Source organism: Pezoporus flaviventris, unplaced genomic scaffold (assembly GCF_033815535.1).
Source record: "Pezoporus flaviventris isolate CSIRO_AGI_PZ_B2104156 unplaced genomic scaffold, CSIRO_AGI_Pfla_v1 ptg000002l, whole genome shotgun sequence".
Taxonomy (NCBI): Eukaryota; Metazoa; Chordata; class Aves; order Psittaciformes; family Psittacidae; genus Pezoporus; species Pezoporus flaviventris.
In genome coordinates, this window is record NW_026892550.1 from 45,854,834 (window position 1) to 45,879,733 (window position 24,900).

The window sequence follows — 24,900 nt, forward strand, 5'->3', positions numbered from 1 at the left end:
GTAAAAATACGAATTTGTAACTATACTATTACATGAAGGATATGGGTTTTGTCATATGAATTATACTGATCCTATTTATCAGCACTTAACCATCCTTTTGCTATGTTTAATTTATTAATGTACAAATTAACCTGGTACTTCATTATTAACAGAAAATAGTTCTAATAAATACTCAAACATTACAACTTAGTATTGGAACCATGCTATAACTATGACATATCCAAGGTCACATTAAGACCTGGCTGCAAGGAGCATCTAGGTGCCAACTGGCTTAAAAATTAGTCATCAGGGTGATAAATTCATGTTTAGGTAATCTCTGATGGATTCAGGACTATATTTTTAGCAGGGGAAAAAACAGAAAGGAAAAAAAATGCACTTACTCCAATTCCCATTTATGTAAGGTCTTCTGATGTTCTTGCGTATACAAAGAGACTCATTCTTTGTGGATTTAACTATATAAACAGTATTATAACTGTAGAAATACTCCAGCATTCATCATTCAGCAGTGCTGCAGATGGATTTGCTTTTTTGTTTCCACTTTTTTCTCCTGGAACCACTGTTCCATTGCATGCACGTACGGCGTGGCCACTTTGGCATCCTGGCTCTTCTAACATGTTGCTACAGCAACAAACTTCTGCAGGGAGAAGATTATCTGGCAAACAGTACCATGCCTGTTTACTGTGGAGCTGTGGAAACAGAAGTTAATAAACTTTTAACATTACAAATTAGGAAACATCTGGGGTTGCTGTCTCTGTCACCCTTGTAGGATCAGGGTACCCCACAGTATTTTATAAGATGGGAATAAAATAGGTATTCCTCTGACATTAACATGCATTTTTTTTAAAAAAGGTAATTGAAAAGATAACATTCTGTTCTCTGATTTAACCCAAGTGCCAACCTCATTTGCTTTAACTTACAATCTCAGAAACTCTATCATCTGAAAATGAAACGGAAGCTTCTTTAGACTGCGTAGGTGTGGCTATGAGAGAGTGGCACAGCTGAAGGCACCTTCCGGGGTGAGCAGTGCTACTTTAGCACCTTCCTTGGTGTTGACTGGTGACAACATCAGCCTCACAGATAATGTTCGCTGTGTTGGCTGTGATTCACCAGATTTTCAACAGTTTGGCTGCATTAGGGTAGAGAGAAGAATGACAGACAGTAGAATAAACATCTCACTATATTAGTCTGACCCATCTGCCAGTATTGATTCATTCCTGAGAAGAAACAGCTGGCATAATACAGTTCCCATGTTGTGTAATGTAAGCTACATGCAGAAAGGTTTGCTGCCTGCCCTCTCTCTTTCCGAGAAAGTGAGGTGAAGTTTGGGATTATTCACACTATTAAAAACACAGAAAGTTTCTATTATGTGTGACTGCAAATTTTTCTTTAAGACCTGCATTTATAATAACTGAAACTAAAATACTAAAAGAAAAGGATACAGAAAATCTCAGTTATGTAATAGTGCTTTTCTTTGGGGATGGTATTGTCCATACTTACCTAGAAATTTTTTTTCTATACAGAGTTCATATAGTAGTAAAAAAAACAATAAACAATTTAAACATTTTTTTTTTAAAATCACTGTTGTGCAATATGCTTCTCTGGATTCAAAACTTGTCTTAACCCAGTCACAGGTCATATCCGTTGTCCAGTTAGTGATTTTGAGTGCATATTGTAATTATTTGTTTGGCTCGAGTCAAGGGTTTTCCCTTTGGCTCTGTAGGTGTTTTGGGTACCCAGTATGTGCCTTATTTAGTTCACCCATTATCCACACTGGTTTTTGCCTTTTTAATGTTGATAGCAAAGTTGTCTGCTAAATGCCAGGTTTGTTTTGTGCGTATGGATGTATTGCAGAATGCTGAATCTTTTCATATAATTGTCATACTTTGATACTTGAAGGAATTGTAGAATAAGCAGTAGACTTTTTTTTTTTGTGTGTGTGTGGTAAAGCAAGATAAAAAGAACTTCATTTTTGAGATAAAACAGGATGAGAAACAAAGAACATCTCGGTATCTGTCACTCCATCTACGTGATGCTTCTATCCCAGAATTATCAGAACTGGTGTTGCTCACAGACAAGGCCTGTAAATCATTGTCTATTAATGAAAAATTTTGGCATAAGCAAACAGCAATTTGCAGCTTTCATCATGGAGATATGTCATGCATACTGGATTGTAAAAGTAATCCTCTTGTATTTTCATTTCCAGACATGATATCATGATATTTTTTATATTTTTTCTTTTTTTCTTTTTTTTTTTTTTTTTTTAACTGGGAAGAAAGCATTTTAAGGAACAGGGGAAAAAAAAATAACCCATTTTAAAATTCAGTGAACCCACTTTAAAATTCAGTGTTCAAAATCATATACTTATGAACTGAAGTAAATTCATAACACTTAAAAATATTTGGCACAAGTTAGCATACTTTGCTTTTTCCCAGTGAATAACAAGTACAAGCAGTTCTTTCTGCCTGCCTATTTCACCAGGGAGTTAGCAGTATCAGTTCAGACAGGCTGAGAAACATATGATTTTATTTTTTTTAATCCACACTTAGAGTTAATTAACAAAACCATTTTATGAACAGGTTCCAGTTGTGATCAGTTACTGAGAAAATAGTACCTTGAAACAGGTGTTTTAAAACTAAGAAAATCAAATATTCAAGCAAATACCTATAATACTGTCCAGGCTGATCAACTTAATAAGTATTTTTGACATTTCTACTTAAACTACTTCTCTCAAGATCTACACAGGTATAAACTTAAAGATAGGACAGTTTTATGTGGTATGGCAAACTGGGGTTTGCCATGTCTGTGTTAAGGTCTCAAATTTGCCATAGGCTTCCTGTGTGACATTGGTCATGTGATTCAGTATTTCTGGGCTTTATTCTAGCTATGTCTGTTTATGAAAATTATGTATTAGTGATCTTTTTCTTCCATTCTTCAAATGTCTTGTTTATTCTCAGTAATATACTTTGATGAGATGTGATATTTTCATGTGGGCTGAAGGTGATAGAGTAATGATAAACTGCGCTTGCAGTCTGTGAAATTGCACAGAAGTGAATTAGTCTATATTATTTAATTGTTGGACATTCAGTTTTTCTGTTGTATTAACAAAGTGCTCTGGTTTTCAAATGACTTGGGGACTATCATAATTAGTGTTAAGATACTGTTTCTTAATGTGCAGTGTAGCATGAACTTTTCTTAGGTTACTCTTAGTAGAATCTCACTGCCCCCAAAAGGCATACCGATATGTTTTAAAAATTGGTGCTTCCTGAGCTTAATTCTTTAAAGTTGTCCTAGTTCATCTTGAAATACATTGTGAAATATTTTACACTCCCTTTTTTCCTAGGTGTTGTAATAGAAGTTAAAAAAAATAATCTGTTAAATAATATTAATTTTTTTTTTTCTTTATAATTCATTTGCTTTCAAACATAACACTGGAACAGCTGGGTAATATCAAAGTCTGTGTTTCATAAACACAGACCAATTCAATTCCGTCCCAATTTGTGTGACAGACCTGACATCTCTGATTGATAGATTTGGAGCATGGAGAATGCAGGAACTGACATGATAGCACTCCTCACTGTAATGGCAGTGCTGTTGTTAAGCACATACTTCTTATCAGAAAAAGAAAAAATTGACAAGTTTACCCAAGTGCCTTGAGGTGAGGTGGGGATGTTTCTGGTGAAATAACTCCAGTATTTACCTGAATACTGAGTTTCTGATATGGCCTTCATAGAAGATGTTTCAAATAACACACGGAATCCATGCAAAGGATAATTAATGTGTGCTGATATTGATGCAGTCAAAAAGAGATAGATTCAGATGTATTCAGATCTTTGCTGAAATAGGGCTTCTGACATTTGCTCGAATGCTTTTTTAGAGCTGAAATGTTATTAAAATATGGCCTGTCGTTTTGCCGGAAGACTTGCAGAAGAGAGCTACTTACAAGTTATACTCTTGTTCAGTGTTCCAATAATGCAGGTCACATCAGTTAGAAATGCAATGTCGACACAGCAGGCTGTTGCAGATGCTTCTTCTCCCTGGTCTAACTATCGCTTTCATGCAGTATGTATCTTAGTAAATAGGTGAGTGTAGCTGTACAGGTAACTCAAACTTTATTGCAAGAAAGGCTGTACATAGGTCAGGACAAAGGATAAGAAGAAAAAGGATGTGTAACAAAAAACTGTGTGCATAGGATTTTCTAACATTTTAATTCAGTCCAACTTTCAGATGTAGCAAAGGACTATTTTAGGTGCATGGGGAATTACATACTGTCATAGGCGTGACTTTTAGGTGCATGGGAGCAAAGCACATGTGAGACTAACACATAAATGTGGACTTTTTTAGAAGTATATGAAAGTCTTTTTATAGCGTGGATGTGACTTTTTTCAGCATAAAAAAGGCTTGCAAAAGGTACTAAAATTCAGTCTTTACATTTTGATTAAAATTTCCTTTGATATTATCCATAATATCCTCAAGACTGGTTATTACTTCACAGATTAATTTTTACATTAATGGAAGATGAACTCTGAAGAAGATATGGGGCTCCATTATGGGAAATTAGTAAAGATTACACTGATACACAAGATCAAAAAATTGTATGATGACAAGGTAGATTTGCTGAAAGGAGTCGGATAAGCAAATTCCTCTGTTGCCCAGCTGTTAGGATCCTAACAAGTCTTGTCAAATTTGAATCTCATCAAGGAATGGCCATTAGTTGGATGTACAGTACTGATTACATAACTGTTGTGGTTTAAACCCAGTCAGGCAGCTCGTTCATTCACTCCCCCCCTTCTTTCCCTCCCCCTACTCCTGGAGGGACAGAGAGCAGAATCAAAAAGAATGCAACTCCCACAGGTTGAGATAAGAACAGTTTAGTAACTAAGGTATAACACAAATCACTGCTGCTACCACCAATAATAATAATGATAAAGGAAATAACAAGGGAAGAGAATACAACATCTCACCACCTGCCGACTGATAACTCACCCCACCAGCCTAACCAAGCACTGACCAATACTTCGTCCAACCCCGCAGTCTCCCAGCCCTTCCGGGTAACTCTCAGTTACATCCTGGGCATGATGTGCTGTGGCATGGAATACCTCTTTGGTCAGTTTGGGTCAGGTGTCCTGTCTCTGCTTCCTCCCAGCCTTCCCTCCTCCCTGGCAGAATATGAGCCTCACAAAGTCCTTGGTCAGACTAAAACATCAGTGTTATCAGCTCTGTTCCCAGGCCGAAAGTCAAAACACAGTGCTGCACCAGCTACTAAGAAGGAGAAAAATGACTGCTACTGCTGAACCCAGGACAATAACTCAACTGTAATTTGTTATTGTGGTAGCTGATAGTGTGGCTCCTAATGTTCATCCACAGAGTGTAGCATCATAGATGTGACATCCAAAAGACTGATTAGCCCAGATCTTTCCAAGAGAAGACTTAGTTCCTCCTGGCCTGCTGGAAGCAGCTGTTTCCCATGAGGTGATCATGGATATATTACAAAGCATCTATTACTGGTTATTTTTAAGGTGACTGATAGCTGTATCAATGCAAAAAAGAAGTTTTTCTGTTTGCTTATTGGAGAAAATGATAAAGGTTTCTTGGAAAATAAAAACAGGCAGTAGTATACTATTGACTAACTGGTAAATACTTATATCAAATGCTAAGTACAAACGTAAATTAAGAAGATTAAAATGTAATTTAATTTATTTTCAAAGTGGAGAATACCACTTTGATTCATTAGCATATCAATTTTAATAATGTTAAATGGTGGTGTCAATGTCACTTGCGTTATAAGTCGTAAGTATGAAGATATGTTCATATTTTACCAGTATCTTTTACCAATAAGTATTGCCAATAATGTCTGAAATATCTTGAGAGGAAAGCTGTTGTTAGACCATTATTGTAGCTTCAAATGTAATTTATTAAAATCACATCATTTATATTGTGGTGTAACTGTTTCATCACCATGAAGCTGATTGCCATCAATTTCCTGGTTTTATCTTTTTACAGTCCTACTATGTAGTCTACAGAAAATGACTTAATATATTCTTCTGCTTAAGTTTACAATCTGTAAAAGGGAAAATGGAAATTTATGTTCAGACTTAAATGTACATAGCTTATACAGAAAATATATGGATAAATGAGGAAGTAAATTCTAGTTAATTTCCTTGTTCATCTCAGTACTGAGTCTCTTATGAGCCTCATTAACTGTACAACTACAGAATTAGATGGTGCTTTTGCAAAGAGTTTACATTAAAATTTTCCAGAAGATGCTGTAAAAATTAACAGGGATTTGAGCTTCCAAATCTGTAGAAAGCTTTTAAAATTTCAGCTGCAATATTTTTTTCTTCTGCCATTACCTTTGTAAAAGCTCTTTCACCCCCCTCCTTCACCTCCAGTCTTTGTGTGAGCTCAGGAGGTTAAATGGATCTGCTATAAGCAAGTAAACTAGAGAGACAGTAATAGTTACAAACTGAAGTCTGGAGTGGGGAGGAAGCCTAATGACTTGGAACTGGTAGGAATATTCTGATAAAGCTTTCTAAAATTACTTTCTAATTATTTATCTGTAAAGGAAAAGCTGGAGCAGTAGAGAGAGACATGATTCTTTCCTGCTTTTTACAGTAGTTGCCCATGAAGTGGGAAATCAGGATTCATTTTTCTGTTTGAATGAATATTCATTTACATATTCAATGAACTCTCAGAAAAAACTAGGACTCACTGTGGAGTATCCTGTAGCTGTGTCCCAGGGGACTTCTATGCAATGTGGGTGACAGAAAAGCTGGGGTCTGTCTCAAGGCAGTGCATCTGGAGCCATGCTCTTATATCCCAAGGAAGTGTTGTTCCCTCAGCTATACCCTAGATAGATGAAGCTTTTTTATTTTTTTTTTATTTTTTCCCTTAAATTGAGAGAGGCTTAACTGGCATAGACTTCCTGGGAAGCAAGACATCAGCACATGTAAGACTTGCTTGGGGAGACAAGCACCACAACCACAAATATCCTCCCTCTTCCTTCCCTAAACTTTTAATGGTGAGCACAATGTCATATGGTCAGAGATATCCCTTAGGTCAGCTTGGGTCAGCTGCCCTCACTGTCCCACATCACAGCTTCTTGTGCATCCTTGTTAGGAGGAGAGAGAAAGCTTTAACACTTTTCAGCAACAGCCAGAACACCAGTGTTTTAGCCACAAAAAGCAAGGCGCAGCACTGTAAAGGGCTACTTCCATCCCAGCCAGACCCAGCACTTCTTTCTGTGCTGGTGCTTTCCTCTTTGAATCACAAAACTGACAGCAATTCCATCCCAAAAAAGCTTTTCCTCTGGCTGTAATTTCACCCTTCCTGTATCTCTACAGATTTTCTCACTGGTCTGTTTTAGCCACCTGAGTCAAGGTGATACATGTGGGCCATATCAGAGCCAGGATCATTGTTAAACAAGTAGTAAAGCCGCTGGGTTGGGTGGGTGCAGGAAAGGAGCTCCTAGCAGTGTTACACAGAGAGAGAGAGGGTAACACAGGTTTTTGAAATCACCCTTGCTGCAAATCAGTCTGCCACCCATTCTCTCCTAAGGTTTTAAAATAATTAATCAAGAAAGGATTAAATTATCCCTCTTCTTAACAGCTGGGTTCTTTATTCATTGTAGGACACAGTAACTTTCTCTTCCCCTTGGAAAAAATGCAGCTGCTTGTTTCTTATCATGCAGAGCTTGTAGTCCTAAAAGTATATAATTTTCAGTTCTCTAAATAAAAGATCAGTTATTATAAAAAGAAAAATAACAATCGGTATTTTCAGGTATCCCTATGCCATTATGCAGGCATGCAGATAAGTCTTCTCAGCTGGAACGTATCGGGTATAAAGAATAATCCTGTGCTTCTGTTTCTGCGCTGTGGGGTCAGAAATTGATAGGTAGACTGTTAAACTCCATAGATGCTTCCAGTTCCAAAGGCCATCTGTTGTGTTTTCTTAAATCCATCCACAAAAGAGAAGAAAAAGCAATGCGTCTACTCAAGGAATTCTCTAAGAAGTGAGCAGGAATATTATTCTCTGCTCTCTTCTTCCCAGGTAGATGTAGCAAGAGGAGCTCATTGTGTTTGTTGTGTGCAATTAGACACGTTGCTTTTGTAGTGGCTTTGGATGTGTTCTTGTGCTCAGGCAATGCACCAATGCACTTTTACTCTCACTTCAGGTTTCTGAATATTTTTCTTTTCATATTTTGAATTTCAAATAAGACTAAATATTAGTGAGCTTGGTTTTAGGCAGTGCAAGAGGGGAAAAACAGGGTAAAATTTAAGCTACAGTTCAGTTGTCAAAGTGAAGTAATAAGAGTGATATGGTAAGCATTTTTTGATGATTGTTGCAGGATATTCATCAAAAGGAGCATCAAAAGGCTGCATCAATAGGAGCATGACCAGCAGGTCGAAGGAGGTGATCCTGCCCCTCTATTCTGCTCTTGTGAGACCTCACCTGGAGTGTTGTGTGCAGTTCTGGTGTCCTCAACATAAAAAGGACATGGAACTGTTGGAACAAGTCCAAGGGAGGCCCATGAAGATGATCAGGGAGCTGCAACACCTCCCATATGAAGACAGGCTGAGGAAGTTGGGGCTGTTCACCCTGGAGAAGAGAAGGCTGCGTGGAGACCTCATAGCAGCCTTCCAGCATCTGAAGGGGGCCTATAAGGATGCTGGGAAGGGGCTCCTCATTAGGGACTGTAGTGATAGGACAAGGGGTAACAGGTTAAAACTTAAACAGGGGAAGTTTAGATTGTATATAAGGTGGAAATTCTTCCCTGTTAGGGTGGTGAGGCACTGGAATGGGTTGCCCAGGGAGGTTGTGAATGCTCCATCCCTGGCAGTGCTCAAGGCCAGGTTGGACGAGGCCTTGGGTGATATGATTTAGCGTAAGGTGTCCCTGGCCACGGCAGGGGGTTGGAACTAGATGATCTTAAGGTCCTTTCCAACCCGAACGATTCTATGATTCTATGATTGACCATGTAATAATTTGGGTTTCAGTATCCTTCACAAACTCCACAGTGTGCAATTTTCACATTACCACTGTGGAGGCTGAGACCTGCATGCAGTTATCCTGAGGCACAGGCATCGGTACAGTTCTGCCAGGTGAGCCAAAACAAAGCCTGCTTCTGGCAAAACCAGTGGGGATACTGCTGAGCTTGTTTCAACTTGGAAATCATTCTGCATAACTTAGAGCAACAACAGAGGGATAATTCAGAGATGAAAATTGATGCAGACATGAAAAACGATAAATGAGAATCCAAGGCTTTGGTGATGTTTAACATTCAAGTTTCCGTTCATGTGTACACAGAAACATCTGTATATGGTATATTAGATCAGATTACAGAGATGATCTCCATGCCAAGCTCAGTGCCTTGTTTTTTGTTGTTTTTTTTTTTTTAGATGATTTGAAGATGTTCATTGTCCATGATTTGCAAGTGTTCAATGGCTAATTCAAAATTTGAATTAATGAAAGGTGTTCTGTTAAAAGGTGTCTCATTGGTACATTACTTGCTAGTTTCATTTTTTCATTCCCCATCCTATCTTTTTTTTTAGATCTAATTGATCTTAGTGAATTACCCTCAATGAAATTATCTCTGAATTATAAGACTGTAAGTATGCCATTAATGTTTTAAGTTCAAGTATCAGCTCTTGTGATAAATCTCACAAGATATTCAAAGCTCAAGTCATTTAGCAAAGCACATGTATTTTGACTAGTACCACAGAAATAGGAGGACAGAAGCAGAGAATCAGGTGAGGAGAAACAAAGGAGACTGAAAAGCAATTAATCATTTCATATCACTGACACTGATACTTAAGTTTTGTCATTAGGAGAATGAACTTTATTAGCTGAGTAAGTAGGACACTAGAAGCTTACTTAGGTTTTAACTGGATTTTAACCTCAGCAAGTGACACTTACAAAGCTAAAAATAATTTATTTTAATAGAGGAAGTTATTTAGCCTAAAATACAGGTTTTTGTAACGCTTGAATTGCATTCAAGTTAAAGTGGAACATTAGGTAGAACTTTAAAAAACCTTCAGAAAATTGAATTTGTAGGACTTCCTATTTTTACTCCCCAGTGGTAGTGCTTGAGTGGTATTTGGGGGTTCCAGGAAAAAATGATAAATGTAGATAAATTTTATATTCTTCTGCTCAAAATAATAAAAGCAACATAAGTAGAAATTTTCTTTGAAACTCATACCTTTTTCTGACAGTTACTAGGTTATAAGAGAAAGTGGTTGCCTGTTGTACTGTTTGTAGGGGCTGCAGACAGATGATCTGTAGTGCAGTGCAGGACATACATTTTTGCTCTCTGGAAGTTGTATTGTCACATTGGAAATTAGCAGAAATTGTTTTTAAAGTTAAAAAACAATGCAAGATAAAATCTCTAAAATAGCCTAAGATCACATAGTTTGTGACTTTGTTCTCTAATAGTTGTCTGTCTTTTCCTTAAAAATTCATACTTATCTTTTTCATTCTGAAGAGCTTTGCAAAGAGTATTTCACAGAACAGTCAAAAGCTTTTTTCATGTAGGTTATCAAAAATTCCTATTACTGTCTTTTACCAAGACAGATGTTAATGGAAGCCCAACGTTTTTGCTGATAAGTTACTATTCAGGTCCATTATTTTTAATACTCTGTGACTCCTTTTCAACCAGGGAAATATGACTAATTCTCAGTGGTGACTGTACACCAGTAATTTACAGTGTAAGTGCATGATAATTCAGCTGAGCCAAAGGAATGCTTATTGTCCTTGAATCGAAATTTCAAAGTGAAGACCAGCAGCCCTCCCCATTCAGCAAAGGAAGTAGCCATGTATCTGTGTGTTTCTGGTTGTGGTCCTGGGAGCTGATGAGAAGACGACATTTTTTGTATTACCACTAGTGAAAAAGCAGAACTGTTGGCTGGTACTTATCCTTTAAAAAGATGTTTCTCTGTGTGAAAAACTTCAACTTTTTGTAGAACACCGGATGTCTTTCTACTGAGAGGAACCAAATTTAAAATACATTTTGCTTTTCCTTATCAACTCAAGCTAGAAACAATTTTAGAAATAAAGCTGATATAAAATAACTGGTTTATGTTCTAAATAGCTGACCCTCCACACTATAAATGCACAGTGATCTAATTTAGAAATAAAAATTGAACCAGATAGCTTTAAACAGTAAAATATTTCAAACTGAAGAAAAGACAGAAAGTTGTTTTATTGGTTTTTTTAATGGGGAAAAAAAGCCAACCAAACAATAGTAGTAAAGTTCACAGTAATGATATTTGCATGCATCCTTCTTTGTCTAATGTCGTGTCTGCCTTTTTCAAAGTACTGTAGTGGTTTTAGAAATCTCCCAGATTCCTGGGAGACTAAAATTTAAAATAGGTAATAAAATTTTGCAGCACAAGTTGAACTTTTCATGACCATCTGTCTTTGCCCATCTTTAGTAACCGGTTGTTTATCCAGTTTAGAATTTCAGTACATAATTATAATATATTGAGATTCTAAGTAATACCTCACCTCAAAGGTAGTTTGAAGGATAATAATATTATATTCACCATCAGTAGAAATGCCAGCAGTGTTTTGGAAGTAGCTGTATGAGACAGTTAAGTGGATATTTAGGAACGGGATTATGCAAACAATCTTCATATGTAGAAGCTACAGACTTGCCTGATATATAGTATTTTACATCAAGGCTGTGGTTGTAGTGCTCACATTGGGGATTTTTTATTTTAGATATTCTTTTTTTCTGTGGGTAATGACAAATATTAATCCATGTAAACAGTTCCTATGTATTTTAATTACTATTTGGTAAATCCTTCAGCTAATAAAGTGTGAATGAATATCTTTCCTGGAGGTCTAGTGAGAGAGAGAAAATATCTTCATCTACAAGCCAGATATGTTCCAAGGCTTGGGCTGCACCAAGCAGCTCTCTAGCTGTGCTATGGAAATAGTTATTTTTCCATAGCTGAGGAGGCTTCTTAGCTGCCAAACCTTGGGGAATTGTTTAGGGAAGATGTCAAAGATTTCACCTATCTCTTCCACTATGGAAGGTACTTGCTGTTACGGGAAGCACAAACTGTGATGAGCTGTGATCATCTAAAGTAGATTTGTATCTACAGCCTCGAAAGAGACTGCTGGATCAGACAAGGTTTGCTCTTCAAGGGAAGTGATTTTTGAGATGTGGATTACTGCCTCAGCTCAAACTGGAAAGCACTCTGATCTTGTAGTGACTTGAGCTTGTAACATTAATTTTCTAACTAAATAATAATTTTATAGCTATCTTGTATCACTATTTGTCATTGTGCTAGTTTTCTTTGCCAACACCTTAAGCCAGGGCGTACTTAATGCTCTAGCTGAATTTGCAAATTTATTTTAAAAATTCCATTTTAAAGGTATTGATTTCTCTTACTATAATTTGCAATTTGATATGCCTGTAAGAAAAAGAAGAAAACAGAAGTTTATCTCCATTGAGTGCTATTTTCTGAATTGACCATTTTTCAATAGTATTCAAAGGAAACCATGGAGCAACCGTTCTTATGGCATAAACTATTAGGGCTGTATTGGTTTCATGTTGCTTCATTAGTAGTTTCTTGTCTTTTTTTCCTTCTCTTGCCCATCTGCAAGAAATCCAGTAAAACATAATTTTACAAAGGTGGGATTTGGGGGATACAAACCATCTCTTCCAACCTTATCCTTTAAAGGGGCCATTATGTATTTTCATAGCATAATGAAAAAAAAAATCCAACAACCACCAACCAAACAAAAAACCTCCTTAGTTAGTCTTTGTGCATTCTCAGATGAATGACTAATCCTTATTTTATATAGGGTTGAAGTAAAACTTCATCTAAGAAGCAAACAAAATGAAACTTTGAGGAAAAATAAATCTAGAGCTGAAATGTGTGGTCAAGACAAATTTTCCTTTGAAAAATGAAATGCTTTGGGCATGGTATTCATGCAAAATGAGTTAGACAAATAGTATTTTGATGTAGTAAAATTATTATTTGGGGGTTTATTTCAAGTCTTGAATTTGGATTTAGATCCTTATTTATTTGTCATGCTTTTGAATAGAAATTTGTCTACTACCTATCCAGCACAATTTTGTATCTTTATGTTTTATCATTAACTAAAGCCATGAGGAAACTTAAAAATGTGTACTAATTTTTTTTTTTTTCTTTTTTTCTCCCCAACCCTAGGATTTCCTTTACCATAGTGTAGCATGGGTATTGCTCAGAGAGAAAAAAAGGAGGTTTTCCTGGGGCTCTCATTTACCTTTGTCTATCATTTGAAACAGTGCCCCCAGCTAAAAGATTAACCCAGGGAATCTATATTTCATCTTCACATTCCTTCTTTAGGATAGTGGAAAAGGTCATTAATTTCAGTTCCTGTTCATAGTCGTCATATAGGTGACACTCTGTAAAGGGAGTGTAAGAAATTTTTACTCCAAACCTCTGACATTTTATCGTTAATCCAGTGATAAGTTCTCGAGTTCTTTTTCCTTCCAGACAGCCATTGGGGAACGTAGATGGTTTGATGCTGCTGTGACAAAGTCAATCATTTTATGACAGCTGGAAGAGCTATTAATTGTATTGTCATTTTGCTCTTCAGCAGAAGTTGCAGCTAAGTATATGATCTCATTCTTGAACAGTTTTTAGAAAAGCATGGGGAAAATAAATGTTGATTGTTTTTTGTTGATAGGTATGAGTGACAAGATGGATATTTCCTCTTTCTGCCTGGTTAAATAGATACCATATTTGTAATAGATACCATATTTGGTATTCTTCTTGGTTAAATAGATACTATTTTATAATAGATACCATATTTGTGCATGCATAATATCATTAAATTTCTAATCAGATTACATCATCTTTTTCCTCTCAAGCAGTCCTGAAAGTGTGTTGGTTTCTGTGAAACTCACAGTTTTCCAAAAGGTAATCAGTTTGCCTCCATTCCAAGGCCTCAGAAACAATCCATGCAGTACTTTGAAAATGTTAGGTAGAAATAGGCCATAGGCATTTAGAAACATCTTGCAAATTGAATTAATTTTTGTTATTTTATGATGGTAAACTATTTTGTATTTTTTTGTTGTTGTTATTGTTGTTAGGTACTAGACTAATTCTTGTCTGCATATTCCAGTAATATATAATGATGATCATATTAGGGCACATCAGTAGAATATGCATGTATATCTAGTATGCCTGGATTACAAAGGTTAATGACACATTATTATGTTTAGTGTGTTAATGTGTTCAGAAGTAGCTTTTCAATAGCTGTACTAAAGGATTATTACCATTTCAAATTTGACTAGAACTGCTGGAATTAGAGTTCTTGCAACCTTAACTGATTCCCATAATACTATTCTGTAGTAAATGCTCCAAAAAATAATGGCTTTATCACAACGCTGTATGCCTGTTTCACATATAGAAAGCTGAGGCAAAGAGATTTTAACACTTAAAATTGTAAAAAATGCATATGTTTCTGTCTGGCTTTTGGGGGGGGGGGTGAGGGCTTTGTGTTTTTTTTTGGTTTTGGTTTTGCTGTTCTTTGTTTTTAGTTTTGTAATTTTCAAAGCATGGATCCAATTGAATTAATTGGCAATCCTCAGCCTTCCATATTTCATTTAGAAATTTGATGTTGTCAGCAAAGATGTGATTGTATAGGTACTCTTCAGTAACTTCATTATCTCAGTCATTTCAAAAATTCCAATTTCAACTTAACAAAGATATGTATAGATAGTTTCATTTATTATACAGATGTGATCATTGACCGGGCAGAACCTACCCTAGGCACTGAATCAGAGACGCTATAGGGAAAATTGCATGATTATTGGTTCTGTGTTATGATTCATCCCAATGTGCTGTATATTCAGGCTATACTAAGTACCTAAAATTCACTGTTTCCTCTCTTGAAAATGTTTGACTTTGATTTCAGATGAAACTTTTTATTTCATCAAGGAACAAGATAGATTCTTGGGATCAAGAAATTTCATAGGTGGTTGATGAGACTAAGGAAAGTTGCTTTTGTCCCAGAATAACAATTCTAATAGCTGTAGGTTCTTCTTTTAATCTTCCCTTCAACTTCACAGCTTTGCCTGCATATTTCTTACATCCTTCTGTACTGTGTTTGCATGCATATTCCTCTACTTTGATTCTTGCCTTCTCTCTCTGTATGTTTCTTTCCTTGGATTCTGGATCCTCTGGCCTTTCTTCTGGCATTCCCCTCAGTTACTTATCTTTAAAACAAGAGCATTTTCATTTTCCTCAGAATAAGAGGATGATTTGGGGGTTGGAAGCATGTTAACTGGACATCTGGTGGGAGGAGTAAGTGCCAGTGAAGTCCTGCTCAGCTGCCTGTGGCATTGTAGGCACATGTGGGACATTAGAAAGTAGGGTTTGTTTTGTGCATAGGAAAAGAATTAAGAAAATACAGGCTCCACATATCGATGTCTACCACAATTCTGTGTGATGAAGGCTTTTCAGTAATTTATCCAAGTTTGGATTCCTTTCCATAAGAAAGACAAAGGACATATCCAGGAACTGGAGAAAGGCATTCTCTAACCTTCTAACTCTGAGGCACTAAAACTTTGATGTGAATGGTATTGTTCTGGGAACTCTATCTTAGGGTATTTTTCTTTGATGCCAAATTAGCAACCTTATTTCAACTTCAGATTTTTAAAAAGTCAGGTTGAGAGGGTGGGAAATATCAGCCGAGACAGTTTAAAATTTAGCAAGCAACTTTTATCTTGGCAAGTGTTAAGCAACCAGAACAATATATAGAACTGAACTTACTCCAAAAGATTAGAAAATAAAAATAAAAAAAAACTGTATTAAATACACAGTAACTCTTTAGTTGCAGTAATTCCAGGAGAGAATGATAAAAAATGCTTCTCAGTTTCTTCCCTAATATTATCAAGGTTTTAAAGATATTCCTATGCAGGATAAGTGGCTTAAAGTAACTTAATCTTTTTCACTAGCTGATTTTTTGTTTTTTGTTGGTTTTTTTTTTTGTGTGTGTGTGTGATTTGGAGCTGGGCTCTAATCTTTCCCAAACTCTTGTAGAGGAACATACATAATTTCAGACGTGTGTTTCTTCCTATATTTCAGTGACAGGTTGGGAATGGCTTGGGATCACTGGCGTTCATGAGAAAGCTGTTGACATCTGAATCTACCCCTTTGTTCTGACTCTTATCCTGTTTTACAAAATTCTAGTGAACTCAGTGGAAGTTAGGTGTTGCCACAGTGCCCTCAGGCCAAAATTTTTATTTAACCCTTCCTAAAATTAGATGTCATCATGTCCTGGTTTCAGCTGGGATTTCTTCTTAGTGTTTGGTACAGTGCTGTGTTTTGGATTTAGTCTGAGAATAATGTTGACAACAGACTGATGTTTTAGTTTTTGCTAAGTAGTGGTTACCCTAGCTCAAGGACTTTCTCAGTCTTAAGCTCTGCCACTGAGGACGGTCACAAAAAGCCAGGACAGAGCAGTCAGGACAGCTGACTCAAACTGGCCGAAGAGGTATTTTATACCATGTCATGCGCAGTGTATAAACTGGGGGGATGTGGTTTGGAGCCACTGATCACTACTCTGGGACGAGCTGGGCATTGGTCAGTTGAGCGGTGAGTAATCATATTGCATCCCTGTTTTTTCTTGAGTTCCTGTCCTCTCTTTTTCCTTTGCTTTACTATTATTATATTTTACTTTATTTGACTTACAAAACTGTTCTTATCTCAACCTTTGCATTTTTATCTTTTTCCAGTTCTCCTGCCTATCCTGGGGGAGGGGCGTGTGGGACATAAGGGTGGGGGTAGGAGAGGACGCTGACTGAGCGAGTGGCTTCATTGTACTTAGTTTCCATCTGGGGTTGAACTATGACAGCAATACTCTCATGTTCTCAGTAAAACGAAAGTCAAACATGAGAGAGAGACAAATATAAAAGCCAGCCAGTGAAGGTTGAGAAGTGAGGCATGATTTTGTTTCACATATGCAACAGGAGTGTTAAAGACTATCACTCAAAAAAGGTAAACTCTTCTCCAGTAGAGTAATAGATCCTTTTGGCCAAACAAGATCAAGAACCTCTCCACTGCATGCCAGGAAGGCCCATAATAGAGCACATCTTCACTCAGTTACCAGTCAAGAGATGAGTGTTCGAAGGGGAAAAAATGTGCAATTACTCCTGCTGATTTCAATTGTGTACATGATTTGTAATTCAGAGGAATATTTTCTGGCTTTACTGTCATAGTAGATTGCTTCTTTCTCTTGCTAACTAGGACATTTCAGTTCCTCTACATAGATACCTACAGTTAGCTCAATAGTAAATAAAACAGTTCATAATTAACCTAATGAAGCTTTAAAAGCTGAATCAAAGCACTTTGAATCAAACCTGTTGACCTTCACAGATGTCTAAACCTGCAATCTAATCATTAGAGAAACTTACTCTCATTCAAACCCTTTACATTTACATACAAGGCTGGCTGGGCTTACAGAGCTCATTCAGAGGAATCAGCTGAGAAAAAAATGTTTTTATAGAGTCAAACAAACACAGACCTTTACTTAAGCTGACTTCTCTGTTTATTGAGTATTCACTGTAATCGGGGTATAGTCTGAATTATCGTTTCTTATTTCACAGAGAATTGACAAACTGTGGTGAAGTAATAAAATTAAGATCCATGCCTCTGTGTGTCACTGAAATTCTCTTGCTGCCTTTTTGCAGTCAGCTCTGATCTTCTTTCCAAAAGTGTGCTGTGTGAATATGATACTGATTGTCTCCACAGAGATAATCAACTAACTCCCAAATGCAGAGAATTCTGTTGCAGTTTGTTTAAGAGTTTGTTTTCTCTTTAAAAAAAAAAAAAAGGTACTTTTTTTTAACAAATGCATCTTTTGCTCTTGTCAAACTATGACTAATTACTATGACTTCCAGCAGTTTTGCCACAGTATTCTGCAGGGACCAACTGAGGAATCTGACCAGCTGCAGCCAATAATTAGGGTAAAGCAAGTTAGCTAGCAGTAGATGTTTGCCATACTGTATGCAAACCAGATTCATGGGATGCACCTGGATAATGCAAGTAAAATATATAAAATGTAAATAAAAAGAAAAATGTCAACAGAAAGCTACATCCAACACTGAATGAATATGAGTAGTGATACGTGAAATTATATTCTTTACCAAAAAGAAAGAAAAAGCTATTTTTCTTACTCTCAGGGGTATGTGTGGTTTTAAATATATTTTACTGCGTAGCAGCATACAGAATTTGGTGTAGGTACTGCTTAAACATATTAAAAAAGTAACCTAATCTGAAAGGGATGTGTATCTCATGCTCAGTTCAAAGTTGGTTTTTGTTGATCCTTGTAGTAGCCACGTAGTACTCATGAACATATGCCATCAAAATTTGGCCACCATAGAAGGCAGGGATTTTATTTTATTTTATTTTTTTTCCTTCTGTGGTGATCTTTATAGGCTAAATAACACTAAAATTATCTAGTGAGCTGCCTTGGCTTGATTTTCTTGAGAGCTCTGCAAGTGTGTAGGTGAATGTGCTTTGCCTGTGCCTTTTAAATTACGAGCATTAAGCTTAATCACTTTCAAGTCATTTGCAATCATCTGCTTTTTTAATATTTATGCTTTCTTTATGCGTGCTGTGAAAAGTTTACTTTCTCTCACATATGTAATTATATTTAAATGACATAATGATTGTGACACAAATCAGAAAAGCAGCAACTTATTTGGGGGAACAGGGGAGGTAGGTCTGTCATCGTGCCATCTTTGATGAGCGATCCCTTTAATTAGTCATTAGGTGACTTTCCCAGGCAGTTTTCCAGTGATGATTGTGTAAATAGCATTATAGGAGAACTTGTTGCATGGCAAAAAGGAAAATCTAGCTGACAGTATCACTCAGAGCTGTTCTTAAATGGATGATTTACAGTCTCAGGCCTCCTGTTGGGCTCTTCAGCCAAGTTTTCTCCCCCTTGGCTGAGACTTTTCCCTTAGCAACAAATTAGCAGTCTGCATTTTTATATGCTTGTTGCTTTTTGTTTTGTTTTTTTTTTTTTGCTTCTTGGCAGATAAAAAAAGTTTTCTTAGCGTTTGTTTTGATTAAAAAATGCAAAACTATCAAAAATTAACTATATAATAATGATCTTGGCCTCTTCACTGACTCAATTTTTCATCAAGTGTATTTTCTTGGTCTAGAAAAACATATACGTATATATGTCTTCATATACCTGCATGTAACGTCATTTTAAGAACCATGCTGGATTACAGTCCTAAGCAATGTGAACTTGAGCTTTTTAAGAAAAAATAAAAAATAATGTAAGTAGCTTGGGAGAAAGAACATTGTGTCTTCATATCATTTGGGTGTGCTGGTTGAATAAAATGTACTTCCTAGAAATTTGAAAGCTTTCAACCTAAACCCTGAAACTAGTATCTCTTTCCCTTCTATTTTTTGCTGTGGATATTGAATTTTTTATTGTGGTCTTCAGACAAGTGAGAAATCGGGCTTAACAAAGGAATTTCTTTGCCACAGTTAGACTGCTGTATACTGCAGACTTACAAATAACTGCAAACTGGCATTGGCTTTCTGCCTATTTCATAGTGTAAACCACCCCTTCTCCCTGAAGAGCTCTATAAATGTAGTAAAACCCCTTCACAAATTCTGAAGTTTTGCTGTCATTGTTTCCTTTATATCTTCCACCATTTTTTAGTAAACTTCTGATTTTGTCTTTGCATGGGTAGTGAATTATTCCCTCATGGGTTATGATGCTAATACCTTAATTTTTGTCTTGAAATTTCCTGGTGTTTGTGGCATTCAATCCTAGTAGCTCTATGATAAAATCATGAGAAGTTAATTTAAACAGGTTTTTTTTTCCTTGGAACCCTGTAAAACAGTCAATACTTTTGACATATTTTAAGTGGAGCTAGCACTCACATAGGCAGTCTTTTAATAATGTATTTTTCATGTAAATGATTTGGTTGGGGAAAATATCAGCAGTATTTCATACTTAGATGCTTTCTCAATCTTGTAGATTTTATATCAATTTGTATAGTAACTGACGAAACCTAAAATTACTAAGTGTAAATTAAAGCAGAGCTATTTGAGTTGACGTTCCTACATTAGTCTCTGTAGCTGAATAGAGGGGAATGGTGAAGTGGCCACTTTATCTGTTTACATTGAGAAGCATCTCAATCCACAATATTCTCTCTCCATTAAAAAAAACATTATTTTTTAGTATTTGTCATGCTCTATATGACAGAATAATTATGTATTATGAATTATGGTTTATGAATTTTGGTGTATCTGTCATCAAAAAATATATTATTATATAGTTCAGTGTTTTATATGTGTCATGTTAAGAATATGTGGTAAAAAATAGCATAGAAAATTAAAATGTAGTTTTTTGTGGGTTTTTTTCTTTTTTGAGTTAACATAATGTAATCATCTGATACTGTGATTCAACTAGTTTGAGTTGTCAAATATAAATTTCATTATTTTCCATTGTGGAGAATTTCTCAATTACATTTGGATATTCCTTCCGTTATCTAGAAGAAATGGGCAAATCAGGTGATAGCTGTTCTTACAGCATAGTCATATTATAAAACATTTTTGAAGGTCAGTCCGGAGAAATATTTTCCTTTATTGAAGTAAAAATATTTTTAGGATCAGGAAAAAAGCCCACTTTATTGATGTTAGATATGGATAATTAATGACCGGGACTGTCTTTTACATATATTATACTCCACTATTTCCAATTTCATTTATATGTAGTTAGTGTTTTTCCATCAAATTCATCTGCAGCGATACTGAAATAGTTTTGTTGGTTTCAGCGTCTGTACTATGCTGAAATTTTGGAGTTGTCTCTTGCTGAATATATATTTATTTTTTTTTCCTTTTGAATTTAATAAAATTCAAACATTAAATGAAAGTTTCATAATAAAAATTAATAAATGTTTCATCAGTACACATGAGAGAGTACCCCGCATTTATTCACACTGATCATAACCTATTAAAAAGAAAAGTCTAATTCGGGACCAAATTTGCAATGAGATTCTCTTGAGAAACTATTTGTGGAAATGGACAAATCAGCTTATGGTCCAAAACAAGCTCAAAAGTTAGGTTTGCAAAAGATAGAGTATTTCATCTGGCAAAGACTGAGATGACCAGCGGATGAATGTTAGTCTGCATGGACAGTTTTCTTACCAACAGCTTCTTTGACAGCTGCTTGTCTGTATTTTTACTACTGACATAGACCAGTCAAGTCTTCAGGCTCCATCTCCCCCTTTCCTCTGTTTACCTACTTTTATGGGGTAGGAGAGTCAGCAGAATAAGTAGGAGAAAATGCTGTTTGATGCTGAAATAGGAATGCACCTTGTGGTGATATCAGCAATGCTGCAGGTCAGAAAAGAATAATGAAGGAGCTCAACCTCTAAGTCGTCTTCGCCATGTTATGAGAATGATTACATACAAAATTTTTCAAATCAATTCTAATTTGGAATTTTGATCGGAGGAAATATTTTTCATCTTTTCCATCATTGTCACCTTGTTCATTTTTCTATTATGTGTGTTACCGTTTTCTTTAAACAGTGTAAGAGGAAGTCCAAAATGGGCTGCTAGATCATAAATCATCATAGACTCATAGAATGGTAAGGGTTGGAAGGGACTTTAAGGATCATCTAGTTCCAATCCCTATGACATGGGCAGAGGTGCCTTCCACTAGACCAGGTTGCTCAAAGCCCCGTCCAGCCTGGCCTTGAACACTGCCAGGGATGGAGCAGCCACAGCTTCTCAGGGAAACCTGTTCCAGTGTCTCACCATGCTCATAGCAAAGAATTTCTTCCTAATATCTTATCTATATCTGCCCTGTTTCAGTTTAAAGCCACTATCCCTTGTCTTATCACTACATGCTCTTGTAAAAAGTCCCTCTCCAGATTTCATGTAGGCTCCCTTCAGGTATTGGAAGGCTGCTCAAAGCTCTCTCTGGAACCTTCTCTTCTCCAGGCTGAACAGCCTCAGCTCTTTCACTTCATCTTGGACTGTCTTCATAGGAGAGGTGTTCGAGGCCTCAGGTCATCTTTGTGTCCCTCCTCTGGCCTCCCTCCAATAGGTCTGCATCCTTCTTATGTTGGTGGCCCCAAGTTGAATGTAGTACTCCAGGTGCAATCTCACAAGAGTGGAGTAGATAGAGTGTCCTCTCTCAACCTGCTGGTCACACTTCTTTTAATGCAGCCCAGCATACGGTTGGCTTTCTATGCTGCAAGTGCACATTGCTGGCTCACTGAACTTCTCATCGACCAAAACCCCTAGTCCTTCTCCTCAGGGTTTCTCTCAATCCAGATCTGCCTGCCATGTAGTTGTGCTTGGGATTGACCCGACCTAGGTGCAGGACCTTGCACTTGGCCTTGCTGAACTTCATGAGGTTCACATGGGCCCACCTTTCTTGCCAGTCTAGGTATTTTGTGCCCTGAGCCACAGCTGGGGTTAAGGTGTTTAGGCTAGTCAGTTTCATTTCATATCAGACTGCTACCTGCTATACCTATCTCTGAAGCTAGCCCTGACCTTAGGTAATAACTTTCATAAGACAGGTCATGGATATGGTAAGTTGCTTGGTTTTGAATAAAGGATAGTGCAGTAGGATCTACAGGGTCAAAAGAAACCATTTAGTTATGTAAGGTTTTTAACATGCTTTTTCCAAATCACATCATAAACATGATTTTGACATTTTGGACTGAGATTAATGAACTAATTATCTTCAGTCATTATGTGCAATGTGCTGGGAGTCCTCAAATGAGTTTTTGCCTTAGATCCCTTTGAGTCTGTTTCATGTGTTTGGCAGGATTGGCTTTCTCCAGCTCTTTCAAGCTGGAAACCAGCTATTCAGCTCTTGTGGAGATGATTTCTGAGGTGTGAACCCTTGAGTTTTCTAAGTATGTCCCAGTTGTGATTGATGCTTCCTTCCTATGCCCTTGAAAGCAATTCATTCAGCACAAAATGAATAGCGAACAGTACAGCATAAAAATGATGAGCCAGATTTTGGACAGATTAGCGTTGCTTCTAGATTTGACGAGTTTGCAGAAGATAGCTATCTTTCTAGATCAACATCCAAGACAGTGTGGTTTTCTCACTTTTTGAGATATGTTTCACATTTCCGCATCTGCCCAATCCACTCACTCATTTATTCCCTCATCTATTGCATAACTTGTATTCCCTTTATTCCTAGAGAGACACAAACTGTACCAGCCTGGAAGGAGCTACGCTGGCAAATATTTCCTTTTAAAGACATTTCCCCATTAGTTTTTAAAACATCGTTAGTATTCTGTTATGATAATTACCTTACCTTTCCTTGTTACTACCAATGGTATCTTTTGAACCAGTTGGGAAAAAGCAATTATTTTCATTACAGTCATGTAACAATTTACACCCACAACCCCCTTTTTCCTCTGCCCCCACCATCCAGTTGGCTTCAAAGTGCTTTAACTAGTTCAGAGAAATTACTTCATTGTTACATTCAGTGTTACCGGGTAAACTTACCCACTCGGGAGACCTGTTGAGTTTTGCAGTGTGGCAGATCTATCACTGTATTGCAGTGGGAACTTAGCCCTAATCCTGAGCTTTTGCAGGACTCACTGTCCTTCATTAGAACTGAGCAAGTTCAAACCCAGAAGGAGTTTTTCAGCATGTGGAACATCCAGGCGTAGGTACTGTTGAGAGTGATTTCCAAGAGAAAGCGTACTGAGGAGCTAGGCTTCAATTTTTGTCACCATACACTCTGGAGTGGAATGTAAGGTAGCCATATCTGCATCCCAGGGTGCCTTTATTTGTTTATTTAAATGGAACAGGGTAGTAATAACACTTTTCTTGATTGTGTGGGTGCTTTTGGAAAGTATGAAATGCAATAGTTGGCCTCTGTGTTAAGGTAGTTTGTGTGCAGCAGTAGAACAACACTTCCAGAGTTGTATCAGTATTGGTAAAAAATGTACTTCAGTTCACTTCTGCTGTGAAGGGGAAATATGCTTTCCCCTGGAACTGTTTTCTGTCACTGTTCAGCTCTTTTTCCAGAAGGAAGTCAGTAAATACCTTGAAATAAATTAATCTGGAACCCACAGAGGAGTCAAAATTGCCACATACAGGGAAGGATGGAGCACACATGGGTAAAATCTTCAGAAATAGTAGAAGAAATGTCCTGAAGTACTGGTCAACTATTTATATTTTCCACAGGCATGTCCATAAAAGGATACAGTCAGCATTTATTTTGAGTAGCTATTACTGATTTGTTATGCCTATTATATAATTGCATATATTTGGACATTTTCAAAAACAAAACTGCAGAAAAAAAGCCCCCTAATTATGGTGAAACTTCACAGTTATGTCTTTATGTAGAATAGATTTCAGCTACATGCTTGAAGAATCAGCAGTACTTTAGGGTGCTATCTCTTTATAAAGGAAATTAAGAAAATTTATTTTTACCTTGTTTGTTTATTCTAAGTAAATGTCAATACTTTCTGTATTCCCAAAAAAAAAAAAAAAAAGATGATCTGCATAGAAAAAATATTCTCCTGCTTTCACACTATAAGTAGAGGAATATAATTTTAAAATAAATTCACTAAATGCATGCACTAAATAAACTCAGTGGGATATCAAAGAGCAAATACTCAGAGTATCGGGGAGTAAAATCTTATTGGGCAAGTAGATTTATTTTTTTTTTTTCCCCCAAGTACAGCTTCGGTCCCTGAAAAAACAAAACACGGTGCTATTTCTACCTCGTTTGTCCTGAACAACAAGACCATGCCAGTCTCACATGCATTCAGTTACATTCACAGTAGTAGAGGGACTGTGGAGTCTGGCGTGTGCTTTCCCTCCTCCTAAAAGAAGAGGGTAGGCAATTCCTCTGTCACTTGCTTCATCCAGACCCTGGATTAAAAGGAAGATAATA

General features: G+C 36.8%; 1 protein-coding gene and 2 long non-coding RNA genes across 5 annotated transcripts in view; 1 reads left to right on the forward strand and 2 right to left on the reverse strand.

Moving 5' to 3' along the window:
* CCSER1 (coiled-coil serine rich protein 1) overlaps positions 1–24,900 on the forward strand; it is a 727,634-nt gene that overhangs the window by 509,640 nt on the left and 193,094 nt on the right. The window lies entirely within an intron of this gene.
* LOC133275464 (uncharacterized) lies at positions 377–3,873 on the reverse strand. Its single transcript, XR_009745537.1, has 2 exons — positions 3,642–3,873; positions 377–686 (listed from the first exon to the last, which is right to left on the reverse strand). It is a non-coding gene; the product is annotated as an uncharacterized LOC133275464 (long non-coding RNA).
* LOC133275468 (uncharacterized) lies at positions 5,944–7,413 on the reverse strand. Its single transcript, XR_009745540.1, has 3 exons — positions 7,368–7,413; positions 6,710–6,846; positions 5,944–6,058 (listed from the first exon to the last, which is right to left on the reverse strand). It is a non-coding gene; the product is annotated as an uncharacterized LOC133275468 (long non-coding RNA).